At 41.6% G+C, this 12,887-nt stretch overlaps 1 long non-coding RNA gene across 1 annotated transcript in view; it reads right to left on the reverse strand.

Moving 5' to 3' along the window:
- The window catches only part of LOC120363953 (uncharacterized), a 49,266-nt gene that overhangs the window by 33,303 nt on the left and 3,076 nt on the right, over positions 1-12,887 (reverse strand). The gene's annotated exons all lie outside the window — the stretch shown is intronic.

The raw sequence follows: 12,887 nt of genomic DNA on the forward strand, positions 1-12,887 counted from the left end.
GACCTACCATCCCAAGTATCTGAGCTAAACTGACTTGAGCCTGGGTCACCTCAGTTACCCAAATCTGTCTCTTTGAATTTCCCCCAAGGACAGGATTGGTCCCAGAACCCAGAGGCGATGGGGGGTGGGGTGCTCTTGGTCCTACAGAGGACGGAGAAGAGGTAGGAGGGATGGGAAACCAGTCCAGCACATTTTCTGGATCAGCAGATTGTGTAATGTGTGTTTGTTAGTTTGTGCCCCAAACCACAGCTGCCCATGGACTGAGTCCAGCCCTTAGTGGATTTCTGACAGTCCATGGCAGGCAGGCTTGTGTTCTTTACGTTTGTCACAATTTAGAATTTAAACAATTCAGAGTGGTCTCTTTTCATGCATAGGAAGCTCTCTTTGGATAAATCGTGGGTAACCAGCACATCAGACAGTGGCATCAGATTGCAAACTTGTCTCTGTAAGTTGAAGTAGTCAAAAACAAACAGATGCAAGTTGTTTTGTAAAACTGTTTAAAGTAAAATATACATAAATATAAGTGTATGTGTCATAAATGTATATATTGATGAATTTTTATAACCTAAATGTCAAGAAATAGAATATTATCAGTACCCTGGGGCCCCACCATCTCCTTCCAATCACTACCCTTCCAAGAGTAGCCACCCTTCCTGACTTTTAATACTGTAAATTAGTTTTACCAGCCTTGGAACTTTTTCTAAGTGGAATCACATAGAATGTTCTTGACTTATTTCCTCCAACATCATGTTTATGAGATTCATCTGTGTTGTGTAAAGTTGAGATCACTTATTCTCTCTGTTATATAACACGACATATGAATACAAAGCACTTGATCTGTTCTAGTTGGATGGGCATGTGGATAGTTTCCAGTTTGGAGTTACGAATAGTGTGCTGTGACAATTTCAGTGCATGCCTTTTGGTGAAAACATGCACAGGTTCCTGTTGGGTATGTATCTAGGTGTGGAATTGCAGGATTGCAGGGAGAAAAAGATGCCTTGATAGGATGAAATATAACATATTCTAGCTACAGCAGCAACACAATGGGTATAGATATTACAGGGAAGGTTTGGGATAGGTTCAAGAATGAAAGCAAAAGTCCAAGCTTAGGAAAAGACCGTGATTGTCGGATGAAAATTAGAGTACGAGAAGTATGGAAGCTAAGGAAAATGGTGGTGTATGTAGATAGGGGGGTAACCTGCAGAAACCAAGTGGCAGCAGTGTTAAGTAGTAAAGGGCTTGGGTTGAAAGACCTGAGTTTAATCTTGCTCTGAGTTTGACTGTGACCGGGGTGTGTCACTTGTCAGCTCAAAGCCTTGACTTTCCCTTACAGAAAATTGTTGAGAAGAGTAAATTCGTTCATTTAACAATTATTGATTAACTACCTACCCATGTGCTGAGGACTGGGGATTCAGCGGTAAACACAAAAGTGTCCTTGTCCGCCTTGATTTTACTGGGAAGGAATACCCATGGTAAACAATGGCCATTGAATAACAATCATGAAAATTGCAATGACGGAATCTAACCAGTCCAGGGGGCCTGGGAGGAGTCTCTGTGACCAAGTAGACATGAACCAGGCCAAGAATTGGGGTGAGAAATTTCAGCCAGATGAAACAGCATAAGGGAAGTCTGAGAAGGGAAGGAGCTTGGCATATGTAAGGAAAAGAGACAGTGAGTGTGGCTGACATGAGCAAGCAGAGGGAATAGCAAGGGAAAGACCAGATGCAGTGGCAGGCCAGGTTTTTAAATGGCGGGCTTACCTGGATTGCTTTTGTTTTGTTTCATTTTTTGAGATGGAGTCTCACTCTGTTGCCCAGGCTGGCATGCAGTGGTGCCATCTTGGCTCACTGCAACCTCCACCTCCCAGGTTCAAGCGATTCTTCTGCCTCAGCCTCCCAAGTAGCTTGGGACTATAGGCATATGCCACCATGCTCGACTGATTTTTGTATTTTTAGCAGAGATGGGTTTTCACCATGTTGACCAGGCTGGTCTAGAGTAATCAGCCAGCTTCAGCCTCAAGTGATCTGTCCCCCTTAGCCTCCCAAAGTGCACCCGGCCCCTTGATTGTTTTTAAGCATTTTAAACTGAAGGCAAAAAGAAGGTTGGGAAATGGAGTGGGAGTGGTGACAAAATCATCAAAGTGCAAATATACATTTTGATTTGTGAATGTGCATTTCTGTATTCATCCATTCATTCATTTGTATTTATGAGATGAGGGATTACCAAGTGAATCTGATCATGTCTGAAATTATTTGTGTGTCAATAACTACTGAAAGGAATGGCTGCATAAGTAGTAACTTACGAGATCACTACACTGGCAAAAGAAATTACATTTAAAATTATTTAATTCCATTTGCTCTTAAGTTAGTTCTTTCAGTAGATTTTCATTCTAAGAACAGTAGCTAATATTTGTAGAATGCTTACTATGCATCAATTTCTGTTCTAAGTAATATGGTATTATGTAACAGGTGTTTTCTTATTCACTCCTCACCACAACAACCCAGGCAGGTAGGGGTCATTATTATCCCCCTTCTTACTGATCATGGTGAAGTAGACATTGGAAGGCACACTGACCCACTGGCCTGAGATCACCCAGTTCATAAGCAGACAGTCAAAATTTGCACTCAGGCAGTCTGATTCCAGCTCAAAAGCTCTTAATGATGACTCTTTCTAGCTTTCAGAAGGAAGTCACAGACAAGCTACACAAACATCTGGTTGGTTTAATTGTTCCATTTCTTATTGTAAATTAGTAAATTGGCATTGTGCATTACACATTAATCTCTTGTGAGCTGATTAATGTGACTTGATTCTCTATAGTTTTGCTACCTTCTAGTGAACTAATAAGGCTGAATTTCCAAACCTGCAATCCAGCTGTGGATTAATGGTTGGAACACAGGAAAATGACATTTACAAAGATGGAGAAAGTTGCAGTGGTCACATCTTGCAGCTTATATTGACCATGCACATATCTGAACTGTTTCTTAGTGTGTAGGGAAGGAGAATGACTGGTTAGGAGGTGATCACAACAGTTTGGGTGAGAGATGATATGATGACCTGGACCACTGTGATGGCAGTTAAAAGGTAGATGAAATGACAGATTCTAAGTAAAAGGCTGTATGAAGTGCTTGGCATGTAGTAGGCACGCTATTAAGGGGTACCTATTGTTAACAACCATGGCAAATTCGTTTCAATCCAGCAGGTCAAACTTCACGGATTGGAAACTACTGCCTGAAGCATGGTGTTGGAAAGGATTCTGACCCCTCTACAGGCCTGCATACAAGGAGCACTAGGATAGACTGGAGGTGTCTGTCATAGGCTCTGGATAAACAGGTGGTAGCACTGGGTGTGGTGGCGAACATCTGTAATCCCAGCACTTTGGGAGGCTGAGGCGGGCAGATCACCTGAGATGGGGAGTTTAAGAACAGTTTGACCAACATGGTGAAACCCCCTCTCTACTAAAAATACAAAAATTAGTCGGGGGTGGTGGCACACATCTGTAATCCCAGCTACCCAGGAGGCTGAGGCAGGAGAATTGTTTGAAGTCAGGGGGCGGAGGTTGTAGTGCAGGCGTCCCCAAACTACGGCCTGCGGGCCACATGCGCCCCCCTGAGGTCATTTATCCGGCCCCCTGCCGCACTTCAGGAAGGGGCACCTCTTTCATTGGTGGTCAGTGAGAGGAGCACAGTATGTGGCGGCCCTCCAACGGTCTGAGGGACAGTGAACTGGCCCCCTGTGTAAAAAGTCTGGGGACGCCTGTTGTAGTGAGTCCAGATCGTGCCATTGCACTCCAACCTGGGCAACAAGAGTGAAACTTGTTCTCAAAAACAAACAAACAATAAAAACAAAACAAAACAGATGAGCGCACACATGTTGAGGGGTGCTTTATAAGGATTTTCAAGTTGATATAGTTTGGATTTGCGTCCCCACCCAAATCTCATGTTGAATTATAATCCCCGATGTTGGAGGTGGGGCCTGGTGGATGTGATTGGATCATAGAGGTAGATTCCTCAGGAATGATTTAACGCCCTCCCCTTGGTGCTGTTCTCATAATAGTGAGTTCTTGCAAGATCTGGTGGTTTAAAAGTGTGTAGCTCCTTCCTTCACTCTGCCTATCTTTTTCCTGCTTCTGCCATGGAAGGTGCCTCCTCCTTCTATGTCTTCTGCATCATTGGAAGCTTCCTGAGGTCACCCCAAAAGCAGAAGCTGCTATGCTTCCCATATAGCCTACAGAATCGTGAGCCAATTAAACCTCTTTTCTTTGCAAATTACCCGGTCGCAGGTATTTCTTTATAGTAATGTGAGAACAGACTAATGTACAAATAGACTAGATTCTTATACAGATTTTGAATCACTTTTCTCTACAATGATATTCAAAGATAAAGTGGGCTTAAGCTATAGTAAAAACAATATTTTTATTAGAAAAAAGCAATATCTAATGGACGGTGAACTATAGAAACTTACAAAATTGACCTTGGGTTTGAAAGTATTCATGAGCAATGCCCTCCCTGCCAACAAAAGTTTCCAAAGGCAAGTTAATTTGACTTAGGTCAATTGTTTCAGCCCCTCTTAGAGACTCATGATACGTATTAGCATGCTAAAGGTTCGGAAAAGGAAGCACACTAAAAGACACATTTTTAAGGTTGTTTACCCAGAAGTTTCCAAATTCATTGACCATAGGATATTTTTTTCACTTTACACTTAACATCCCATAGAAACATAATACCTGCATTAATATTGCATTATCATAACAAGACATTGTGTTACAAAATTTGTAATGTCATCTTTTTTGTTCTGGCTTTTGTACAACTCAATGAGTAGGAGCAAAGGAGAAGAGAAGGAAGCTAATGCTTATTTTTTTATTTTTTATTTTTATTTTTTGAGCTGAAGTGCAGTGGTACAACCTCGGCTCACTGCAACCTCCACTTCCCAGGTTCAAGTGATTCTCCTGCCCCAGCCTCTCGAGTAGCTGGGACTACAGGCACCTGCCACCACCAGCAGCTAATTGTTTTTGTATTTTTAGTAGAGACGGGTTCTACCATGTTGGCTAGGCTGGTCTTGAACTCCTGACCTCAAGTGATCCTCCCACCTCAGCCTCCCAAAGTGCTGGGATTACAGGCCAGCCACTGTGCTTGGCTGACTAGTGCATGGCTGACTAGTGCATATTATTCGTTTGTTTTTAGAGAACGATTCTCACTTAATGATAACTGGTTATATATAATGGCACCTTGGCTCTGAATCTGATCACTGACATTGTGGCTAACAATATTTAATCTTTGGCTGATGAAGATGGAGTCGCAACCTACCCCCACATTCTGAAGTTGCTTAAATTTGGACTGCTCAGGAGACACACAGATTCTACAGATGTGAGCCAGTCACAGAACACTAGGGCTTATTCATGTTCAAAGTTTCCAATTTTTAGTTCAGAGCCTCGTACATAAAAGAGACTCACAAATGGCTTTTGAGTAATGAATGAATGCACAAATGAATGAATAATTATGGTAACTATTTTTGCTCATGAGCAAAGGTAATTAATTATAAGACCAGCAGGTATTGCACCAAATCTAGGATAAATTTTAAATAACACAATAAGCCTTAAAATTAAACAAGAGGTTTTTTTGTTGTTGTTCTGTGGAGATTTAGCGAGTTAAATTAACTTTTGTCTGAATTATACATGTTGAAAAAATGACGTCTTTGGAGAAAAATTGGGTAACGTTAAGTAACTTTGTTTTTTAATTAGGCAAGTCACTCAATCTCTTTGTTTTCTTGTCTCCTGCAATAGGTGACCTCTAAGTTCTAAAGTGTCCATAAATCTATTCACTTATAAATATGATGCTTTGTAATTTTTTTTCTTGCAACATCGGAAAAGTGCATAGTGTTCATTCTAAAACCCAGTCTAAGCCCAGACGGAAAGAGCCTCAGGAAAGCACAAAATTCCAAAATGTTTTGCAAGAAAATCCTCACTCATTAAAGGTATGCTCATAAAAGGAAAACAAGAACTCTATTATATTTTCCTACAGAATAACTGTGTGAAGACCCCTTCACAGAATGCCAGCAAGAACAGTACTCCCTTCTGGGACAGTCTTGATGAACATGGGCTACTTTGGGAACTGGTGACATGGGCAGATCCCCTAATAATCTTTAGGTACCATTATGAGCCCATACGTATATGTACTTATTAAGTAGCAGCCACTGTTCTAAATGCTCTACTTAGAAAAATTTATTTAATCCTGACCACAGCCCTAAGAGCTGGGTGGTATTATTACCTTCATTTTTACAGATGGACAAGTTGAGGTATAGCATGCTTAATTATCTCAGTGTTATGGATCAATTAAATGGTGGAGAATCAAGATAGTGTAGGTCCAGAATCTCTGCTTGTAACCCCTCTGCCACTCAGGATTGCCACTCAGGATATCATCTAGCTTGACCAAGGCTGAAACAGGCTAAGTCAACTGACACTTATCGGGAGTCCACCATGTTAAATGCAGCAAGGAACTGAGGGGGATAGAATGAGGACGACCTCATAAGTGCACTTACCCAGCTAACAAGTAGGCAACACACTGTAGGCAAAATGAAGTCAGTACTAGAATAAAGGTTCTTGGGGAAGAGGAGGTAGAATTTGATCTTGAAGAGTAGGATTTTAATACACAGAATGGGAAGACAGCATTTCAGGTTCAAGCAACAGTGTGATTTTAGGGTGTGCCAATTGGCTTGTCTGCTCAGATTGTAAGACACACAGTAGGGCAGCAGTCCCCGACTTTTTTGGCACCAGGGATCAGTTTCCATGGGAGAAAATTTCTCCATGGACTGGGGTTGTGGAGGTGATGGTTTCATGATGAAACTGTTCCACCTCAGATCAGATCATCCGGCATTAGATTCTCATAAGAAGCACGCACCCTAGATCCCTCACATATGCAGTTCACAGTAGGGTCCACACTCCTATAGTAATCTAATGCTGCTGCTGATCTGATAGGAGGTGGAGCTCAGGTGGTAATGCTCGCTCACCTGCTTCTCACCTCCTGCTGTGCAGCCTGGTTCCCAACAGGCCCCAGGCTGGCAACCCCTGCAATAGGGGATGACATCTGTGTCTTGAAGGGTCTGAATGCTGTGATGAGTCTAAATGTCATGGTGTAGGCAATAAGGGCTAATTTGACTTTTACTTTGGAGTATAACTTGAGATAGAATGGTGGGCTATAATCTAAGCAGGAAGAATGAGAAATTAAATCAAGGCAGTTTCAGTGACAAGTGTAAAAATGGATGATGTGGTACCAGGATGTTGTGATACGGTGCCCAGACATCCCCTTCCATAATAATGATCATATTATCCAAGTCACTGGGAATGCTGCTGAAAGAGGGCCCTCAGCCAAGGTCATGCCCTCTTCCTGGGATGGTGGCATCAATGACTGATCATCACTGGAGGGTATAGAGGCCTCTACATCTCACCACAGGTCAAGACAGCTCTGAAAGGCCATCTCAGCCTCAGAACTCACCACACTACAGTGGAACTTCTTCCTCTGCCCAATTGTGCTCCTTTCCTACTCGTTGACAAGCTGCTGTCTCAAGAGCACTCCCGATAAACCTCCTCCACCCTAATCTCTGTCCTAGAGTCTGCATCCTGGGAAACTCAACCTGCTTCTGATGGCTGTAAGATGTATTATAAAAGCAAACCCCCCAGTTGGGCATCTATGCAGGAATGTAGCAAAGGAAGGAGAAGGAAAAAGTCAAAGATGATGTCCATTGTAGCTAGGAGAGTGGTCTTAGCCTGCATGGTCACTACCCTGACTGACTATACTCAGCCCCTCAGTGTGGTATCTCTTCTTGACCCCTGTAATCTACTCCTCACATATGGGGCAGAGGGATTCATGCTCCAAATCTTGCCATCATGCACAGAAGAAATTCAAGAGTCCTTATCCTGCCTACAACATCCCACGAATTAGCTCCCCCAGATACCTCTCCCTACCCCCCTGCCACCCGGCCGCACTGTCCTCTTTGCAGTTCTGGAACATGCCAACCGTGTGCCTGTTGGTCCTGCAGACACTCCCATAGGTCCTTGTCTCATTTCATTTAGCCCTCTATGCTCAAAAATTCCTTCTCAAGAAGGCCTCCTCCAACTACCCCATTTAGCATAGAAACCTCTGTCACTCTCTATCCCTTTAAACTCACTTAATTGTTTTTCCAAAGCACGTGTTTCAAGTTGCCATTGGCGCACTATTCCCCTGTGTGTTTATGTATGGTCTCTTTCTCTCTCTGGAATGAGGGCTCCATGAGGGCAAGAACTTTATCTTCTTCACTGTTATATCCCTGGTCAGGTACATAATTTGTGCATGAGTTAATGAAAATGCGCACAGGAGGAATGTGTCTTCAAAAGAAAACATGAGTTCAATTTTGAATAGGTTGAGTCTGAACAGCCTTTACAACAAAGCAGCCAGATCAGGTGTTTAGAAGACAGTTACTCACAGTACTCGGTCCCCATGAGGTGTAGGGAGAGAATGAATTAAAACAGCAGTTCCTGAGTTGCTCTGGGAAATAGTAAGGAGTAACCCATCAGAGGTGAATAGCAGTATGAGAATCCAGTCATGGGGGACTAAGTGTGGTTGTTCGCACATGTAATCCCAACACTTCTGGAGGCTGAGGTGGGAGGATCCTTTGAGCCCAGGAGTTTGTGACAAGCCTGGGAAACATAATGAGACCCTGTCTCTATGAAAAATAAAATTAGGCATGGTGGTGTGTCTGTAGTCTCAGCCACTTGGGAGGCTAAGGTGGGAGGGTCACCTGAGGTCGAGGTCTGAGTGAGCTGTGATGGTGCCACTGCACTTCAGCTTAGGCAGTAATCTCAAACAAACAAACAAAAACAAAAACAAATAAACAAACAAAAATCCAATCATGGGATCTCAAAGCAGAAGAAAGAGACCAGCATGGGGAAGGGGGATGGGTTGATCCTACAGAGACACAATTCTGCACTCAAACCACACCCACAAGAAACAGCAAGTCTCTCTCAATGAGCAATACAATTTGAAACAGGAATGTAGGAGAGAAAGAGTTAGATTCAACTCAACAGAGACAAAGGGCAGGGGCCTTTGGACTAAGGAGGGACAGGCATTTCTTTTGGGTTGAGAAGAGCCTTTGACAGTGCTCAGTCAAAACCCAACTTTGTCAAAGCCTCACTCACAGCGGCACTGAGGTATAGGTGAGATCCTAGTGAAGCTCCCCAAACTAGAAGTGGTTCCTGAAACAGGAGAAGGTTCAGTGGCCAGAGCTGAAGTGGAATGTAGCATCCAGGAATGAGGAGCGTGGGATTTGGATTCAGACTGTCATGGTTGGAATCATGCTGTTGTCAATAACTGTGTGGCCTTTGGCAAGATACTGAACCTCTTTGCCTGACTTGTAAATGGAGATGACAACCCTCCGCATAACTTGCAGGGTTGTAGGGAAGATGGGCTGAGTTGGTTCACAGTACTTGGCATGCCGTAAGTGCTCAATCAATGTGCAATATTTTCTAGTGATTATAAATTCTGAGCTCCACTTTTAGTCAACATCTTCTAAATCATTATAAATTATGATGACTTTGAAATTAAACAGTCTGGTGAATTCACATCTTTGTTATTTTACTCCTTTGAGCTTTGGCCTCTTCACCTGTAAAGTGAGACTAATATCTACATATATAAAACACAGAGAAAGTGCCTAGCATGGGGACTCTTTATATTAATAACCACTTAATATTAATTTCCCAACCTGATAGTCACCTCTACAGCTATATTTCTCTTTTCCAGAGAGATGAAAAAAAGTCCAGCAAAAAATGTTAGACTAAGTGGTGTGGTCCAGGACAAGACCACTTGGGTGGATAGAATGGAATTCTATGTGAGCTCACGTTTGAGTGGGATAGTTGATTGATTAAAGTAGTGGCAAAGTTTCTGTCAGCACTTTAAGTCTAAGATCTTGGGATTAAACAAAATAGTCAGAAACACAAGATTTCTTGAGCATGTCACAGAAAAGAAATTCCAAGCTGAAGACTTTCCCTTTGAGAGTGGCATTCTCAGTTACCTTAAATTCCAGTAGGAATGCCATCCACAGAAATGTTCCTGTTCACCGGAGCTGCCATAGTGATGGCCACTTTTGTTTTCGTGATATGAGACCGAGGCAGTGTTCCAGATTAGGTACCATAAGGAAACACTGGAGACATTACTGTAATTTAATTATTTAACTGACTACTGTAGTTATTTTTCAGCTACCCAGTGTTTCAGAGACCTTGAATTATGCCTGTTGGCAAACGTGTAACCATTGAAAATTCTTCACCGTCAGAAACTGGAAAGAAAAACTCACCCCTGTAGTTTTAGCTTTTTTGGTTTTGTACAATAATATTGAAGGCTGTGGATTAAGTACACTATTTAGAAATGTATATTCAAGGATTTAAGGAATTTTGATTCAATTTTGAACCACTCCATGACCCCTGGCTGGACCTCAGTGCAGTCCCTTAATCTTCTGGCTTCTTTCTCCATCTGCACAAGATGCCTCTGGCAACGCACTGAGTGCAGTAGCCACAGGAATACGTTCAATAATAGGCTTAATATCACCACTCAGAAGGGAGTTAATTGCTCTTTTGTGGGATCCATTAGCTTAACTGAGAATATTAGCCCAGTATTCTAAATGTATGATGAGCTATAAGAAAGAAGGGAGCAACAATTTAAATGTTTTGCTTTGCCCCTAAATGACCTGGGACAACAGATAAAGAATAAGGTGAAAGAAAGAAGCAGGAACAGAGGAGAGTGCTCTGGAAGTCAATAGAGGAGGAAAGAGGTAAAGGAATGGAGGCCCATGGGCTAAGAAGTGAGGTATAGGTGAAGACAGAGGCGGAAATGAAAAGATGGGAGAGGCAAGAAGAGAAACAGGAAGATTCCTGAGGCAGAGGAACAGCAAGAATGTGAAACGAAGATTCCAATCAGACAAAAGTTCATGGGGACCAACCCTATGGAGAGGAGCAGAGCAGAGGGGATGGGCAGGGTCAACCACTCTGGAAAGAGACGGTTTGCTAGGGCTGTGTCCCGCCCTCCCGTCCCTGGCTCTCTTCACATTTGGGGTACTCCCATGATCACGATCTCCAACACTAGGCTTTTGGCTTAGGGAGTCGGCTTTAACAGCTTTGCCATTTAGTCTCCCAAGAGTATAAAAAGTCTCCAAGACCCAGGGAGTTAAGCAAATGTTAGTGTGTTGTGGGAAAGTGTTCTTACTTCATGTTCTTCAAATTAAACAATGAAGTGAAGTCATAGAGAACAGGAAGTGATGGTAAACATTACAATGGAACCAAAGGGAAAATGACTGCTTTATGGGTATCTCAGTGATACCAATTGACTCCTCATAATTCTCTAAGCTTTGCCCCGTAAGGACAATTGAAGGCTAGAACTGTCTCACCATCACTCCTACTCCCAAAGTAGGCTCCTGTATTGGCTTTAATAGATTTGGGAGTGGTAGTAGAAATCATAATAATGTTAACATTCACAGCAAATATTTATTGCTTACTCTGTGTCAGGCACATGTGCATGTATCCTTCCAAAAGAGATCTGAGGTGGTCTCCAATAAGACGGCTTCTCAGAGGGGAGGAATAAATAGATATATACACCCTGGCTGAGCAAAACTACAGTAAATTTCATATAGCAGTAAGTGTGTAGATAATTTTAATAGTCCCTTTTTATAGAGAAAGAAACTGGGAAAACCAAGATTTAATATTACATCATTGGCTTGACTTCAAAGGCTAGGAAAAAAAAAAAAAAAAAAAACTGCTGTAGGAGTCTCACTACTTACTTTAAACAATAGCAATTTTGAAGTTAATTACCAGAAAAAAATTAGCTCTGTCTGCCACGAAAACAGCCAAAACTGTTGTTGTGTATTGTCCCTCTTAACTTAGATATGTGACTATTGCTCATATAAGTATCCTTGAGACAAATTCCTCCCAAAGACTGAATCAGGAAAGACTTCCTCCTGCTGAAACTGTGGGACTCCCTCCACTTGACAATGAGAGCTATGCAAACCTTCACTTCCCCTATTTCACTGCTATGAGGACGCTTGGGTTAAGTTTTATGCTCAAATACTATTGCTTGCCGCAGCCAGAATTTCGACTTTCCTTTCTTTTCTTTTTCTTTTTTTTTTTTTTTTAAATATTTGTCTTTCACTGTAAATAAACCACCTTAAGTCTCTTTGGAGAAGGCACAGTATAAATAAACAAAAGGCAAAATGCAATCCTGTTGGGGCTAAGCTAGAGATATAATTTATCAAATTACTTGACATAGCACTCTGAAATCATTGTATCTAAAAGAGAATATTCTAAACAGAATTTTGAGCAGATACTATTTTTCATGGTCTTTGTGACATTTTTCACGTCTCTCAGATAGCATTCCAAACCACTTTGGGTAAAGAATATAAAATCTAGAGAAAATTAGCTGATTACTCTTATATGTCTTCATGTTACAAAGATATAATTAAAGTTTTGAATCTTGTCCAACACTGTGCTCTAAGATAAACCAATTTAAGTCTACATTTATCAGTCAGGCTTAAAATGAAAAATAGTTTCACTCATTTCAGTTACTCACTGGTTAATAAACTATGCTTAATTTGTAGATTTTTTTTTCTTCCAAAATTTATTCCAGGAACACAGCCATATCTTGTCCTGGTGACTTATAAACACTATATATATTAGATCACACATAAAGAGAAGCCTGTTTAAGGGTCAAGATGTAGGTAATTTAGTAACAAAACCCATCAACTCAAGGTTGCTGCTTTTGTGAGTAATTGATCCTTTCAGAAAACAAAGGCTTTCATTTCTAGAACTTTCATTACAGGTGTGATTATGATTTTTGTTTCATTTAAATCTTATCATACACAGACACATTTCAAATGCA

This window comes from Saimiri boliviensis, chromosome 1 (genome assembly GCF_048565385.1).
Source record: "Saimiri boliviensis isolate mSaiBol1 chromosome 1, mSaiBol1.pri, whole genome shotgun sequence".
NCBI classification, from domain to species: domain Eukaryota; kingdom Metazoa; phylum Chordata; class Mammalia; order Primates; family Cebidae; genus Saimiri; species Saimiri boliviensis.